We start from the raw sequence: 17,392 nt of genomic DNA, 5'->3' as shown, positions 1-17,392 counted from the left end.
ACACTACATTCATAACACTTGCATACACATTACATGACACCTGACATAAACATAGGCCTACATATCCACTCATAAATGGTTATTATACCACTTTCAACTTTCAATTGAAATTGACATCTTACTCTATGTCAAGTGACATAGTGGTGAGCTGACATACTGTCATACTGATAGTATATTATGAGATTTAGCTGTATAAATAAAGGTTAAACAAAAATGTCAGCATCAAAATGACAAAACTTGATGACAACTGACATGGTTATTTTTCAAACTCCTTTTTGGGGTTTATACAGGGTTTCTGAAGTTGTATGTTGTATCTATGATAGTACAATTTTTTAGTGGTGAAACTAATTGTCTAAAGGTCTTATATCCATTTAAATCCCGTTTTATTGACATGACATCATTTCTACAACGCTATCTGCTGGTAATGTCAGTAACATGTTTAAATTGGATTTTCCATTGTACAGTCACTAGTTTTGTTATGAAAATGATGCTTTTGATATGTTAATTAATCTTGAACGCCAGCATCCTGGCCACTAGAGGGCTAGACTAAGATGTCTATCGAATATGATGATAAAGTGGTCGGCCACAGGCTAGATTTTTGTTATTGACCACATGTTACATACTGATTAGAAGTTAATTAAAGATTGAATTATGGAGAATGTTTATTAACCCTTCAGAGTCTGAGGTATAATTGGCTGTTTTTGACTACTTTTGATTTTACAACACAAATACAACCTTAAAAACGATTTACATTGCCTTGTTTCGTGTCATTATTTTCAGTGCAACCTCACATGTGTGATTGAATAGTTATTTTTTTATTTTGACACACTGTATTAACACAATGGACCTAAAATCACACAAAAAAAAACATTTTTAGTACTTATAATGCAAATATAAATTGTTGTTTGCTAAAATTGTGCACGACTTATTGAAATTTACAAAGTTATATGTACATTTAAATGTAGGCAATGCCTCAGGCTCAGGTCTCCCTCAGCTCTCCTGCCTGCTCCACATTCAGCTGTCTCCTCATTGTTTTGACTGACAAAACCAAAAAAAAGACTCTACTACACACTAAACACACGACACCAAACACTACCCCACATAGCAAGCGGGTCCGGGCCAGATCCGGCATCAAGCCGGCACCTCTGGCCTACATCTGGCATGGCAAATAGTATGTTAGCCAGATTTGGGCCAGGTCTGGCAGTGATGGCACCGTTTATGATATGGCATGCCAAATGTGGGCCAATCGTGGTTAGGTGTATGTGGCCCAGATCTGTAACAGACAGGTCTGGGCCAGATCTGGCATCAAGCTGGCACTTTTGGCTTATTTCTGACCTGGTAAATAGTATGTTAGCCAGATGTGGGCCAGGTCTGGCAATGATGGCACCGTTTATGTAATGGCATGCCAAATGTGGGCCAATTGTGGTTAGGTGTATGTGGCCCAGGTCTGTAACAGACAGGTCTGGGCCAGGTTTGGCAGTGATGGCACTGTTTATGAAATGGCATGCCAAATGTGGGCCAATTGTGGTCAGGTGTATGTGGCCCAGATTTGTAACAGACAGGTCTGGGCCAGATCTGGCATCAAGCCGGCACTTTTGGTCTATTTCTGACCTGGTAAATAGTATGTTAGCCAGATGTGGGCCAGGTCTGGCAATGATGGCAATGTTTATGTAATGGCATGCCAAATGTGGGCCAATTGTGGTTAGGTGTATGTGGCCCAGATCTGTAACAGACAGGTCTGGGCCAGATCTGGCATCAAGCCGGCACTTTTGGCCTATTTCTGACCTGGTAAATAGAATGTTAGCCAGATGTGGGCCAGGTCTGGCAATGATGGCACCGTTTATGTAATGGCATGCCAAATGTGGGCTATTTGTGGTTAGTTGTATGTGGCCCAGATATGTACCCTGCTGAAAAAAGTCAGACAAACCATTAGGCATATTCTATTGGTTTCTAATGGTTCCTGGTGGTTTCTAATGGTTTCTAATGGCTACTTATGTTGTCCTAATGGTTTGGTTTGTTTTTCTAAGGTTCTAATATCTCCTACACAAATCTACAGGACTTCAACGGTCCCTACTAACGTTTCCTACGGGAGTCTAATGGTTCCTACAGGAGTCTTCTATAGGAGTCTTAATGGTTCCCACATAAGTCTTATTGGTTCCTACAGGCGTTTCTATACACTGAAACAAGTCAATCTAAGAATAAATAATTGTAACATAATTAATCCTGTGATAATAACAATACAAAACAAAGTTTGTCTCTAGACATGAATATATCAAGTTGTGAATTATTCTACATTTGTTCAAAACACAAGTCATTTTGATTGTTTTCCCTAACAAGCTGTATGTAAGCGGATCAACAAATCTTCTACACTTTGTATTTACTCCGACTGCCCTCCCCCCCCCTGTGGTGCATTCTGGGTATTCGCGCCAAACGCCTGAGCAAAGACAGAAGGAGAAATTTGAAAAATGGGAGACTGAACTGTTAAGGTAAGAATTTAGTTAATGTTATTGATATAGTTGGTTACTTACTACAATCTTTCAGGTTTCACATTGTTGTAGAAATAAGTAAAATAACTGGAGGCACCTGATGTAATTTGTAATTAACAACAGTGGCTTCAACAGACTTCTGTGTAACTTGAAAAAAATGTTAGCAAGTTTTAAAATACTTGCTTCAAATGTAATTTGAACCTGACGTTTGCAAGTGACTATAATTTAAAGTAAGCATGGATGTGTTTTTTCTTTCACATTACGTTAATCAGACAGCGCTGGGTGCCGGTTTATGTCTGCATGCAGAACCAGAGTGATAGAGTAAACTAACGTTAGTATGCATTTCTATCTATGGCACTGTGCAGAATCCCTCTCTATCGGCTAACACCGGTGGGGGTTAGCCGTTAGCCAGGGGTGTTCGCGACACACGGCGCCCCTCGGTAACTCCTCACTAACGGCTAACCGTTAATGTCTAACACCGTTAGCGAGGCAGTAGCCGTTAGCGAGGGGCGCCTGGTGCCGCGAACACCCCTCGCTAACGGCTAACACCCCGGTGTACGGGGCTACCCCTCGCTAACGTTAGCGAGGAGTGTTAGCTGTAAGTCGGCCGTGTGTGTTTGGGTTTGTGTGGCCGGTTTTTGGTCGCAGCGGTGGCTGCTAACTAGCAGGTAACTTAGCCTACATCTAGGTTGTTAAGTTAGGTCTGCTTGTTAGCCACGAACCGCAGCAGAGGGCAGAGCGAGCCACGCTGCAGGTGATACACCGCGCCGAGTTCTCAAATAGAGAGCCCACTGTACAGGGGGCAGAGTGAGATGCGTGCTGCATAGACGATCTCTTTAGTGGTCAGTTACTATGTCATTGTGTGCTTATCAGATGATTTATCGTGTCAAGCACACTGGTGAAGGTATGCAAAAACAATTGTTGTGGGGAAAGTGGACACATGTTCGATTATTTCAGTTTATGGACTAGACAAAAAGTAATTTTTGGGGGCAGAGATTCTGGTCTTTCACTGAAAAAAATGTCGTGACAGCCCAGTCTAAAATGCAGCAAAAGTAAGCCTGATGAGGCTGTCAGAATAAAATGCATGACTCTGTTCTGTTTTTGTTGCTCTGTGTCTCTGTTATTCTTTTTTTCTGTATCTCAAGATGTTTCTCCATCTCACTTCTGACCTCTTTTGCAGATCAAGGATGAATTATGGAGGATCACACTAAAGCCACTACAGTTCACATTACTGGGGAAGTTGGACCAATACACACCCAGGCTGTTGAGCCTCTAAGCTGTTGGGAAGAAACTTGATGAGACCTGTGACATGGTAAATGAGGCATGTGCTTATTGCAGTTAAATAGTTAGTTATATATTAGCATTCTGATGTTTGTACTTGGCATGATCTCCTTTCTTTTTTTATAGCACAACAGCATTGAGTCCAGAAGAGAGGATGTGATCAGAGGCCTCATTCTCTATCTTGGTGAAAAACAGAGGAGCTAATCAAGGCCTACAAGGTAAAGAAAACTGTTTCAAAGCCCAGCCTGTTTGAGATGAGGTTGTGCAATCCAGAATAGCTGATGGCTCAGTGGTATTTTAATTATTTTTTTCTTTTTTTTTAAAGAGTGCCTATGTAGAAATGGATGGAATGTTATGATTTTAGCATCTAATTATTAATGATTTAGTAAAAGTTGCAAAATCATCAGATGTGGATGTTATCCTGCACGGAGAGCAGGCTGCTGCTAGCACTGCTAACGGTAGCCACACAGCATGTCAGTGGTCAGAGAAGATGACACATTTCATTAACATAGTTCAGTTCATTAATGTGTGCCACTAAGTGCCAACTATATCAGCATTTGGTTGTTGAACAGTGGGATCAATGGTATCTATCAAACAGCTCCTCATTTAAATAAAAACGGAGTTCAGTTGTGTTCAGTGATGATGGAGAAGCTGCTGCTGCCGAGCTAAATGCCATCCCAATGTCTGACAATGCATGGAACATGACGTATAACAGTAATGATAGCAATAATAATTATTTGGGGGGTGCAGCTGTTATTTTCTTCTCTGAGGGGGGGATGTTGTAGAAATTTGTTTGGCAAGATCTGCAAGCAGGCTGATGTGAATGTGTGTGTGATGTGGGTACTGAATGTGGTTATGCATTGCTCCGGTCGAGCACTTATACCGGTATGCCAGTTTACTCTGACACAGGCTACATCCTTATTTTCATTTTCTATGTCGAGATACTGCCGGACTCGCTGCCACCTTTTACACTAGATTACACTATTTCTGGTGACGACAAGCGATGTTTGAAACATTTACATGACCAGTCGTTTAATCAGGAACATCCCTAGTGCTTTATATGTGTATTCTAACAACTTAAATTGCAGCAATGTGATTGCATTCGTCATCACAAAATTTAAATAAAGTAAAAAAAACTGTTAAATAGTTTCATGAATTTCTTTTCCATTCAATGCATGGGGGGGGGGGGCATGTTAATGGCCAAACACACTGATGGCTGTTGGAATGTAGTGCCAATCATATTTATTGGCTAGTCATCAGATGTGTCACTTGTGAACTGTACTGTGATATTCATTAATTTGTGTGTTTGTATGTGTGTGTCTGACTTCTGATGCCACAGACCAAGAAATCGAGACCAGGATTACAAAATGGTTGCAGAAAGCACCTGATGGGAACAGCGGAGGAAGTGAGTAAATGAGAATGATGGACAGTGAGAGAAGCTCTCATGCGTAATGCATTTTAGACTTTTGATCTGAACTCTCTTCACTTTTTGTAAGGTGCTACTGCTGGTGGAACACATGGAGACGTGATGTTTCTATGCATGGTGTGAAAGTCTATGCCAAGTTGTTTTGTCTAAAATGTTCAGTGTTGGTTTTTAAACTGAAGATATGGCAGTGAATGTTAAATTCGTAATAATGTTCTGTAGACTCTTGACATGTTGTGTTTGCTGACAGATATGTTGTAAGTATATGTTAAGGTATTATGCAACATTCCGCTGCATTGTATGTTTTTGAACAGTCTATGCTAGTGGCTCTCAACTGATGGGTCAGGACCCAAGTGGGTCGTACATGTGAATGGAAAAATCTCAGAGTTTTATTTTGAAGTCTATAATTTCTGATACTATGCTTTTATTATAAAGGATGTGTGTTTACCATGAATGCAGCATGGCTGCAGTCATATACTGCCAGCTATACAACTTTTCAGTGTTAAAATGTTGCCGCTTTTTGAATTGTGAAAAAAGTACTGAATGTTCCGATGCATATTGCACTTATCTGATAACACTTTGCATTGATTATTCCATATTGGAAATGTATTTTGGAAATTAGCTGTGAAAATAAAGTCATTTGTATAATTGTACCTCTGTTGTTTTTTAATCCGGGCCAGATGCAGCATGGATTAGACTGACGTCTGGCCCAGCTCTGGTCCACATGGGGCACTTGCACTTGGCTGACATACTGCAAAGAATGACGCCCCCCCAGTGGCCCAGATCTGGTTAGCCAGAGCTGGCTCACACATGGGCCAGCTCTGGGCCAGTTGAGGTACTTGCACTTGGGTGACATACTGCAAAGAATGACGGCCCCCCAGTGGCCCGGATCTGGTTTGCCAGAGCTGGCTTACACATGGGCCAGCTCTGGACCAACTGAGGCACTTGCATTCGGCTGACATACTGCAAAGAATGACGGCCCCCCAGTGGCCCAGATCTGGTTAGCCAGAGCTGGCTCACACATGGGCCAGCTCTGGACCAACTGAGGCACTTGCATTCGGGTGACATACCGCAAAGAATGACGGCCCCCCAGTGGCCCAGATCTGGTTTGCCGACAAACAATATTAATTTTATTCTAAGGTACACAAATCCTCCTCGAGGATTGATTATTTTTTCACTCCGAGCCATGCCTTTTCAAAAGTGCTCTCATGCTCAATTGGTAATATTGTTATTTCAGATCACGCCCCATTATTTCTGGTTATGTCTAGTAAAGAGCAGCGTCCACCGCCTCAGTGGCGTTTTAAAAATCACCTGCTTAAAAACCCAGATTTTATAAAATACTTTACTGAGCAGTTCAAGCTCTTTTTGGCTGAGAATGGTACCCCAGACGTCTCTCCTAATGTGCTTTGGGAGACTGCTAAAGCTGTGTCTAGGGGCATTACAATATCTTTTTCTGCCCATCTCAAGCACAATAAGGAGGCAGAACAGCAGAATTTGGAACAACAATTAGAGAAGCTCCAGAGAGAATTTGATATCAACCCCTCCAGTGACTTGAGATCTCAAATTGATACCACAACAGCAGCCCTGGATACACTTATGTCAGCAGAGGCTCAGAAATCCCTGTTTTTTTCTAAACACAGAATGTATGAGTTCGGGAATAAGTCCAGTAAATACTTGGCTAATTTAGTTAAGACCAGATCTGACTCACAAGCTATTTCTGCAATAAAAGACGAGACAGGTAAAATTGTCCATTATAGTAAGGATATTAATAAATGCTTTCAAGGGTTTTATGAATCTTTATATAAATCTGAAACTGAGCCTCAGTCTGAGGACCTGATGCAAAATTTTCTGTCAGCCATCACTCTACCTCAGGCTTCTCAGACCCAGAAAGATCGGTTAAACAGCCCTATTTCACGAGAGGAAGTCATTGCTGCTATTAATGAACTACAAAATAACAAGGCCCCGGGCCCTGATGGCCTGACTCCTGAGTTTTTTAAATATTTTCGGAGCCTGCTAGTCGATCCTCTGCTTAAAATGTTATCCCATTCGTTTAATTCTGGCCACCTTCCAAATACTATGATGGATACCAACATTTCGCTGATCCTGAAGAAGGGCAGACCATCAGAGGATTGCTCCTCATACAGACCAATCGCTTTGCTTGATGTTGATAGAAAACTTATCGCAAAAATCTTAGCTAGAAGATTAGAGCTTGTCCTTCCAGACCTTATTTCGTTGGACCAGACCGGTTTTATTCAAGGACGTAATTCCGGCAATAATATCAGGAGACTGCTGAATATTATTCAATTTGGCACAAATTTGAAAGCTAAAGCTGTCGTAGTTTCTCTCGATGCCGAGAAGGCTTTCGACAGAGTCGAATGGTCATATTTACTGAATGTCCTCTCTAAATTTAATTTAGGAGATGGCTTCATTAAATGGATCTCTCTCTTATATGATTCCCCTCGTGCTTCCGTCATTTCAAATGGTTGGAAATCTCCCACGTTTTCAGTTGCGCGTGGCACACGCCAGGGCTGCCCAATCTCTCCTCTTCTGTTTGCGCTCGCCATTGAGCCCTTGGCAGAGGCGATAAGGAGCGATCCTCGGGTGGCTGGCATCAACATAGGTCCCCAGAAACACACCATCTCCCTTTATGCGGATGACGTGCTGCTCTTTCTAAGTAACCCTGAGATTTCTGTTGTCAGAATTGTTGAAATTATTGGAACCTTCGGCCAGTTTTCAGGCTACAAGATTAATTATTCAAAGTCAGAGGCTATGCCCCTAACCCACCACACCCCCTGGCTCTCCTCTAGTGCAGCACCTTTTCGATGGTCACCTTCTGGGTTCACCTATCTTGGTATACATATAACTCCCTCCCTCTCTGGTCTTTATAAAGCCAATTTTATACCTTTAATCCGTAAAATTAAAGAGGATCTGGCACGCTGGACCAGTCTCCCATTATCTCTAATAGGCAGGGTAAACCTTTTTAAGATGAACATACTTCCTCGTCTGCTTTACGTGTTCCAAATGGTCCCAGTTCTTCTGACTAGAAAGTCACTCTCTATCCTGAATAGCTCTTTATCTTCCTTCTTGTGGAGGAACAAACGTGCCAGACTGAAATTACAAAAGCTACAACTTCGCCTAGAAGAAGGAGGGTTATCCTTGCCGAAGATTAAATATTATCAACTGGCTTGCCTCGGCCGCTATCTCTGGGAATGGTTTAGAAACGATCCCCGATCCACTTGGCGTAGCATTGAAGCTGCCCCTCTGGATCCAATTCCTCTTTGTAATATTTTATATGTTTCTAAAAAATGGGTGTCGAACAAAGTAAGGGGAAATTACCTCGTCCAAAATACATTAAAGGTTTGGAGAATTTTCAATAAAATAGGGACTCAGGAGGACTGCCTCTCTCTTACCACTCCCATTCATTTTAACCCAGAGTTTCCTCCTGGCCTTGAAGACAACGCATTTCTTTTATGGTCTGAAAAGGGTATTTGTACTATAGGAGACTTGGTAGCTGATGGCACGGTCAAATCCTTTAACCAGCTAATCGAACAATATGACCTTCCCTCCAGACATTTATTTAGGTACCTGCAGGTCCATAGTTTTATCTCCTCAAAAACAAGGTTATGTCCTGGTGGGTTCTCTCGCTCTTCTGTAGAAGGGATACTACAAGATCCTGAGCCTCGAAAACTGATAACCAGGTTATATGGTGCTCTGTTTCCCCCAGGTGAGAGCATGGGTCATCTTAAATTGCTCTGGGAGGCTGATCTGGGGGTTTCAATCTCAGATGATGAGCGGGGTGATGTGTGGTTGAGCTCTCTCGGCTGTTTGTCCACTAACAAAGTTAAGGAATTTCAATTCAAAATCACCCACAGGCTCCAGATTACACCAGTGCTAAGGAACAAATTTAATCCCACACTCTCCAAATACTGTAATAAATGCAAGATCTCAGAGGGATCATACTACCATTGCATCTTTGACTGCCCTTTTATTAAAAATTTCTGGAGAAAGGTCTGTAAAGAAATTTCTGACATATTTGGTAAAGACCTGGACCTAACCCCACTGTCTTGTATCCTTGGTTTACATCCTGCACTGAACCTTAATTCTTGTATGCTGAGACTGCTTGATGTTCTTCTGTTTGGTGCCAGACGGTGTATCTTACTTCAGTGGATCTCTGACAAACCTCCTAAGCTTTCACAGTGGCTGCAGAGTATAAGGGAACTTATTCCTCTGGAAGCAATGACCTACTGGCTTAAGGACAAACCTTTGTTATTTTACAAAACTTGGAATCCATATTTAGATTATATCGGTATGGAGAGTGCACAGACTCTACAGAAGGGCCTTTATGGACTTATCTGGTCGGACATTCCTAGAGGGAGCCACACTTAAGTTGTGAAATCAACCAAACACCATAGTAACGCTGTAATACCTGAATAACTGCTTACGTATCCCTTTAACTCATGAACAAATTTGAGCTTTTAATAATTAATTTATGATTTGGCTTTGTTTTTGGTCCCCCTTTTTTTTTTCTTTCTTTAAGTTTTCTTTCTTACATGTCTGTACTTCACATTAATCCCCCCCCTCCCTTTTTTTTTTTTTTTTTTATTAATTTATTTGTTATTTATTCTTTCTTTCACAGTGTGGGTTTTTGTTGCTGTTGTGGTTGTTTGTCTGTTCACCATGTTCTGTGTAGTATAAGGCACTTTGATGCTTTTGTACAAAGCTTTTCCTGTTTAAATTGAAAAAGTAATAAAGATATGTTTAAAAAAAACAAACAAAAAAAAAACAAGACTTCGGGACATTTTCCAGCCGTGTTTGTGGCAACTGAACCAGGAAATGTGATGTTTTCCTGCCGTTAACCTCATCAGACCAAAACAACCATGATGTCATAACATAAAACTGAACATAGAGAAACATCATTATCTATGTAAAGTGAAGCTCTTGTGTCTGTTCAGACTCTCTGTCTTATGATAATCATCTGGTTGCAGAGTATGAATGGATGTGTAAATGTATTGTGTACGGTTGTAATGTGCTGTGAAAATGATCATAAAGGACGGTGAAGCCTCAAAAAAAAAAAAAAAACTCATGGTTCCCAACAGCGATGTCATGTACCTGTGCAATATACAAGTAAATAAATAAATAAATAAATAACAAGCACAACCCTACTCATTAAAATTGGCATTCATCAACCTAATAACTGAAGGGATAAAAGAATTTGAGTGGCAATTTGTCTTCCTCAGGGGGGCAGAGTAGCGTCGCCCTGAGGGCATCAGAGTAAATTCACTGGACATGACATGGTCTCCCTGCTTCAGGATGCATTTTGCTTTCTGGACCACACGTTTTTTCCAGATTACACTCAGATCTGATAACTGGACTCCAATAATTTTGGAGCAGACTCTAACGATCTGATTAAGACTGTTTTTGTCCTTCACTGACAGACCATTAAACCAACAAACGAAAGAGAACGTTAAGAGACTCTCAATAAAAGAATGATAAAAGGAACATAAAATGGTTTTAGAAACACTAAAAGAATTTAGTTTCCGCATCAGGTGGATTCTTTGTTGTCCCCGTTTGACAAGTGACTCTGTGTTTTTGTCAAATTTAAGATGGGAGTCAAATATGGTTCCTAAGCAGGGCTGTAAACTAACTTTTTGGCTCACCTGCCAAGGGGGCTGCTAGGTGAAGAATCTACCGGCCAAGTACATTTTTTACCGGCCAAATAATAAATTGCCTCTTTTTGTTGCATATACATCTGTTTCAGTACTTTTCATGGAGATAACAGTATTATATACCAATACATGCTTAGAAAAGAGGCCAAAGTATTATTTAGAAATACATTTTAATATTATTAATTACATTTCATAACATTGCAAATTGAAAACTTGAACAGTGCAAAACTTTGACAAAGGAAACACTCGTTAATTAACTATCAGGCTCTGTAATAGACTTGTCAGTGGCGACTGTTCCATAATAACATTTACACTGGATTTGATAGACCCATGGTTTTACACGTTTTGTGACGTGACAACTGAAACCTAATTGAAGGAAGTCGTTAAGAAAGCGTTAAGTACAACTTCCCTCAGCTCATGAGTTAGAGGTGTCGTCATTGCTGCGCTGGAATCACAGTCACTGCGCCCAGAGGTGTAGCAAGCTTTTCAAAAGTGCGGGGGGATGGATGTGGTGGTGTTTTTTTGGGTCGGGGGGTGATGATAAATGACACTTAAATATTAAATCTGTGTCTATAATAACCACACCCTGACATGTAAATGTGACATCTGTCTTGATTCGTTTAATTATAATATTTATAATAGAAGCCTACTGAAACTGCACTTTTTCTTTTTTACCATTAAATGTTATTTTATACATTATCATATTTTATAATGTTCTGTCATGGACTATGTCACTTCACTGCTAACAGAAAAGAAAGCTGCTCACTGCCAGTTGCAGCTTCTTATCTTGATCTGCAGTCTGTTAATTTTTTGTCATGATTGTTATTATTAGTACTTAGATTATCAAAAATCTCAGTTACATGTCAGGATGTGCTTATTATAGACAGATTAAATATTTAACTGTCATATGTCATCACAGTAACAGCGTTACATACATTAGCAGCTGTAAACACATAAAAACATTATAAAACACATCATGTGGTTTGGTGTCGACCTGTATACTGAACGTATCAGGAGTAATCAACGTTTATAATCATCAGAGAACGTTACAGACATTGTTTTTGGTTCCTCTCCGTTTCCAGAGAATTCACAGAGAAGCTGGAGAAGTTTGTGACATTTTCACCCGGATTATTGTGAGGAGGGAATTAAACGCCTGTCCCAAATAAACGCCTGGTCTGCTGAGAGGTTGAGACAAATAAACGCCCGGCTGTTATTTGGTATTTAACGGTAGATCCCGCCTCATCAGCACGAGCTGAACAATAAATCTAACATAGCAAGAGAGGCAGGACTTAGGGCAGAACAGCCAATCATCAGCCGGTGTCATGTTTGAAGCAGCAACAGGAGAGGGAGGGGAGAGGAGGCAGCTGCAGCGAGAGCAGACACAGAGCGGCCAGAGAAAGTGACTCCAGCCGCAGTGAGGCGTTTGTGCAAAACTGCAGAAAAACTGCAGAAAAAGTGTGGGTGTTGAACCCTCTCACCGGGAAAAGTGTAGGTGTTAAAACACACACATCCCCCACGGGTGCGACGCCCCTGACTGCGCCAAACTTTTAAAGAGCGGTGACGGCCACGCTACGTTGCTTCTGAGGGGAACTATTTTCTACAGCGGTGACGTCCGGGGAGCTACTTCAGTGCGACACACAACAAATCGCCGGTTTAGCACTAACGTTCGCTACCGTCATCATTTATCACTTTACAGCTACAACAATGTTTTGCTATATCATGCATAATTTATTGCAAGAGCACGACCATCAGGACAAACATTTACCTGCCCCGTGGCATGTATCCCTCTAAAATTAAGTCGCCAGGGGAATATTTTAGTCGCATTTGGCGAGTGGCGACCGCTAGTTTACAGCCCTGTTCCTAAGTATTTATAGGTTTCCACAATCCCGACTGGTTCACCATGTATCTGGCTTTTTTTAGGCTCTGCACTGTTATTTCTAAAATCAATGATCAACTCCTTTGTTTTCCTTACATTAAGATCCAAGAAGTTATCATCGCACCATTTAATAAAATCATTTAGAGCCAAGCCATGATCCAGCTGTGTATCCTGAAGAAGAGACAGCAGAGCGGTGTCATCAGAGAATTTGACCAAGTGACTGCCCTCTTGTGAAGCTCTACAGCTGTCTGTGTACATAATAAAAAGTAATGGCGAGAGCACACAGCCTTGAGGGGAACCAGTGCTACAAGTGATGGGGGTAGACATATGGTCATTAACAAAGACACGCTGCATTCTGTCTGTTAAAAAGTTTAAGAACAACAATAAGATCTGATCTGGGAGCATAAAATAAGAGGCTAGCCGTTCAATTAAAATGTGGGGCTGCATCTTATTAAAAGCGGAAGAAAAATCAGCAAATAAAAGTCTCACATGGGATTTGGGTTTTTCAAGGTGCTTTAGTGCTCCATCTAAAATGAAAAGTTTTGCATCATTAACACCTTTCCCAGCTTGATAAGCAAACTGCAGTGGATCTAATCTGCCATCAATTAAGGAGACCACATTTTCTTTTAAGATTTTTTCAAAGTTTTTCATCACAAGAGATGTCAGTGCCACTGGTCTGAAGTCGTTAAAATCTATTGGATGATTTATCTTTGGCACTGGGATAATAGTGGACGTCTTCCATAATTGGGGGAGGTACCCCACTCCCTGCGCACATCTGAAAGAGTACTGTGAACACCTCACTGATTGGTCTGCACAGTGACGCAAAGTGCGTCCACAGATGCCATCAGGACCGGCTGCCTTCCTGATATTCACCTTTTTGAACAGAAAAACAACTTTCCTTTCTGCGATGGCAATTCCATTTTCAGGTTTTAAAGACATCCACAATGTAGAGATCTTGCATAAAAAATCAGACCTTTCAAAACGAGAAAAAAAGGAACTGAAAGCATTGGGCAGGTCAGCGTCATTTACACCACTAATAGTTGTGAGCTGCCTGGTTTCGCCAGAGTACTGGTTTATGGATGCCATCTGTTTTATCCCTTGCCAGGCAGCTCTAAGGTCACCACTGCAGTACTGTTCCTTTATTTTGTCCCTGTACTGAATTTTGGCTTTCCTTATTTCGTTCCTCACTTCTCTGGAGACAGCTTTTTTCTCCAGAGGGTCACCAGTGTAAAAAATCTTTTTCTTCTTATTGATTACAGCTTTGAGTTCTTTAGTCACCCAGGGTTTGTTATTTGGGTACATGACAACAGTTTTAGATGGAATTATAGAGTCTACACAGAAATTGATGTATGATGAAACAGCATCACATAGATCATTCATATCATCACAACCATCATAGAAACACTGCCAATCCGTGCACTCAAAGCATGCTTGAAGAGAGGTAATGCCGTCTTCAGACCAGCTCTTGACAGCTCTCTCCTCTGTCCACACGTCTGACGCTGGGTTTATATACAGGCATCAGGTACACTCCGTTGTGATAAGAAGCTCAAAGTGAGGGCATTGGCATTGATGTGTATGCTCCTTTCACTGTACCATAGCACAGATCGATTATAGTGTTCAGTTTGCAACGGTTAAAATCACCAAGAACAAATTTTGGTGCGTCTGGGCAGACAGCATCCAGCCTGCTCATTACATCAGCGATCAGCTGAGCAGCGGCAGTAGCGTTGGCTCGCGGATGGATGTACACCAGTGTGTAAAACAGTTGTTGAAACTCACGCGGCAGATAAAAGGGGCGAAGAGAGATTGTCAACAATTCTAGATCAGTTGTGCATATTCTTTCTCTGACCTTCACTGTATTACAGTACCTCTCGTTGACGTAAAAACACACTCCTCCCCCTCGGCTTTTTCCGGTAATCTCTGGAGACCGGTCCAGGCGAATCGGAATTCCGAACCCGCTGAGTGAGAAGTCCTCATCCCGGTCCGAGTCACTGAGCCAAGATTCAGTGAAGGCGAGGAGACAGGTTTCCTTGATTTCTTTCTTGAGCTTGGCCCATACTTCAAGTTCATCTAGCTTGTTTTCCACAACCCTAAAAGCGAAGTTGGAGTAGTCTGATGCTGGCATCCCCTCACTGACAGGGAAAAGTTCAGATTTGTTCAAATTTAATTTGTATCCTGAGAACTGGCTAACCTCTTTCAGTAGAGACAACATGGCTGGTAGAGAGCCATCCGGATGTGAGATAAAACTTAACAAGTCGTCTGCATATAGAGCCACCTTATGTTCTACTCCATTCCTCCATATACCAGAAATATTCTCGCAGCTGCGGATTGCTATCGCCAAAGGCTCTATGGCCAAGTCAAATAATAGGGGGCTAAGAGGACACCCTTGTCGGGTTCCTCGATAGAGGTTAAAGGGTTTTGACAGCAGAGAGTTGGTAAGAACCGAAGCAGTGGGGCTCAAGTATAGTAATTTTATCCAGGTGATAAAATTAGGACCAAAGCCAAATCTTTTCAAAGTTTCAAATAAATATGCCCACTCTATCCGGTCAAACGCCTTTTCTGCGTCTAAAGAAAGGACACATTCAGGAGCTTCACCAGAGGGAAGATATAAAATGTCAAATAGCCGACGTATGTTAAAATAGGAGTATCGATTTTTGACAAAGCCAGTTTGGTCTTCAGATATGACGGACGGTAAAAAGTTCTCCAGTCTTCGGGCCAAAACTTTAGCCAGAATTTTAACATCAACATTTAATAGAGAGATTGGCCTATATGAAGAACACTCCATCGGATCTTTGTCTTTCTTTGCAATAAGGGTGATACATGCTTCGTAGAACGATGTCGGAAGCTTACCCTGCTTGAATGAGTCAGACAGCACTGCGCTTAGCTGTGACGAAAGTAGTGAAGAAAATGTCTTAAAGAATTCTGCGGGAAACCCATCAGGTCCCGGGGATTTTCCTTACTGCAGCGAGGAAATAGCTGCATCTATCTCCTCTTTCGTTATGGGTTCATCTAATCTCATTTTACCGTCTGGGGAGAGCGTGCGAATGTTTAGTTGATTCAGAAAGTTATCCATTAATATAGCATTATTTGAGGTGTAGAGTTGGGAGTAGTAACTCCTGAATGTGTCATTAATTTCTGCATGATCCGAAGTAGCCCTACCATCCCCCCTTTTGATATTCGTAATTTGCTCTTTGCTTTGAGTCCTCTTAGCTGATTAGCCAACAATTTCCCGGATTTTTCACCGTGGACATAGAACAAACACTTACTCCTCAAGAGTTGGCGCTCAACAAGGTAAGTTGAGGCAAGGTTAAATTGGGTTTGAAGCTCCACTCGCGTTTTATATAGGTCAGGGTTTTTAACTTGAGCATATTGTTTGTCTATTTCCTTAATTTGATCGGCTAATTCTAATCGTTCTCGGTGGGCCTTTTTTTTCATATTTGCCGCATAGGAAATTATTTGCCCCCTGAGGTACACTTTAAGAGCATCCCAAACTACTAGACTGGATATATCCGGAGACGTATTTGTCTGAAAGAAAAAGGATATATGTTCTTTCATAAAGTTTACAAAGGTAGCACAACAGGAGCATGATCTGATATCACTATGCCCTGATAAGCACAGGAGCGCGCCAATGGTATCAGTTCATTATCAATGAAAAAATAGTCAATCCTAGTGAAGGTATGGTGAACGTGCGAGAAAAAGGAGTACTCTCTCTTATTTGGATGGAGGGAACGCCAGACATCAGAGACACCGAAATTGGATAAAAAGGACTGGATGAATGAGGTAGACCTACTAATTGAGTCAGGGCCACCCCTTACACACCCACCCCACAACAAGACAGCTCAAGGTTTCCTCCACATGTAATTGATTGTGGGGCACCGCCACAGCAAAATAAAAGCTGCCACACCTTCAGAATAATCTTTTTTTTTTTAAACCTTGCTTTTATGTTTATATTAATGTAAATTATTGTATGAAATGTGATTTTGGCACAAAACATGGTGTTTTTCATGAAATGTGACGCTACGCTGCAAATAGCCTACCCTTATTTTGAAAAACCAACACCTGAGTCACCACCTGCCTGTCTAGCTGCGCCGCGCGAAAGACGAAGAGAGTAGAGACAACAGTCCGACGTGGAGGGAGAGAAAAGGGTGAAAGAAAGGTACCTAAGCTAGGTTATATATTTTTATAGGCCTATATATACAGTTTTGTTCAAACCAGTGAAATTGACCCTAATGTATAGATGGATCAGGCTACATAAATAATCCTGATAAATGTGTTACTGATTGGTTAATACAGGATACGCATTATTTCTATCATTATTTCAGAGAGATTCTTATTTTTATTTTATTTTTGTACCATTGACAGTTGTTAAAGAGAGATTACTTTAGGCCTAATAAAGCATGTCGAGTCTTTGGTTATACAGTAGAGAGAGATATTATTTTGTTGTAGATTAATTTTTAACTGTAAAACTTAATTTTCTATTGATAGAGGAAACCTGTTACGTTTCAGATACACGTTTTGAACAGCACGACATAATGTTAGCTTAGGTAATGCCCAGGTCATTTTCTGCCATGACTCTTTTCTGGTTACATTTTCAGATGAGTATATTAAACTATTTTCAAAAGAAGAGAAAGGTTCCAGAGGAAGAGAGTCAGGTAACCTTACA

The 17,392-nt window shown here is 41.2% G+C and overlaps 1 protein-coding gene and 1 long non-coding RNA gene across 8 annotated transcripts in view; one reads left to right on the top strand and one right to left on the bottom strand.

Moving 5' to 3' along the window:
* gphna (gephyrin a) overlaps nucleotides 1–17,392 on the bottom strand; it is a 143,299-nt gene that overhangs the window by 21,070 nt on the left and 104,837 nt on the right. The window lies entirely within an intron of this gene.
* On the top strand, nucleotides 1,913–6,135 carry LOC115566120 (uncharacterized). 5 transcript variants are annotated; one of them, XR_003980948.1, is made up of 5 exons: nucleotides 1,913–2,486; nucleotides 3,667–3,798; nucleotides 3,894–3,985; nucleotides 5,107–5,172; nucleotides 5,871–6,135. It is a non-coding gene; the product is annotated as an uncharacterized LOC115566120 (long non-coding RNA). The 5 variants fall into 5 exon arrangements; XR_003980947.1 differs by lacking the exon at nucleotides 5,871–6,135 and adding an exon at nucleotides 5,264–5,843 and having other exon boundaries at nucleotides 1,914–2,486; XR_003980944.1 differs by lacking the exon at nucleotides 5,871–6,135 and having other exon boundaries at nucleotides 1,917–2,486; nucleotides 5,107–5,247.

The sequence above is a fragment of the Sparus aurata genome, chromosome 16 (genome assembly GCF_900880675.1).
Source record: "Sparus aurata chromosome 16, fSpaAur1.1, whole genome shotgun sequence".
NCBI classification, from domain to species: Eukaryota; Metazoa; Chordata; class Actinopteri; order Spariformes; family Sparidae; genus Sparus; species Sparus aurata.
The sequence above is the reverse complement of the archived record's forward strand: the minus strand, read 5'-3'. Positions and strand labels throughout refer to the sequence as shown.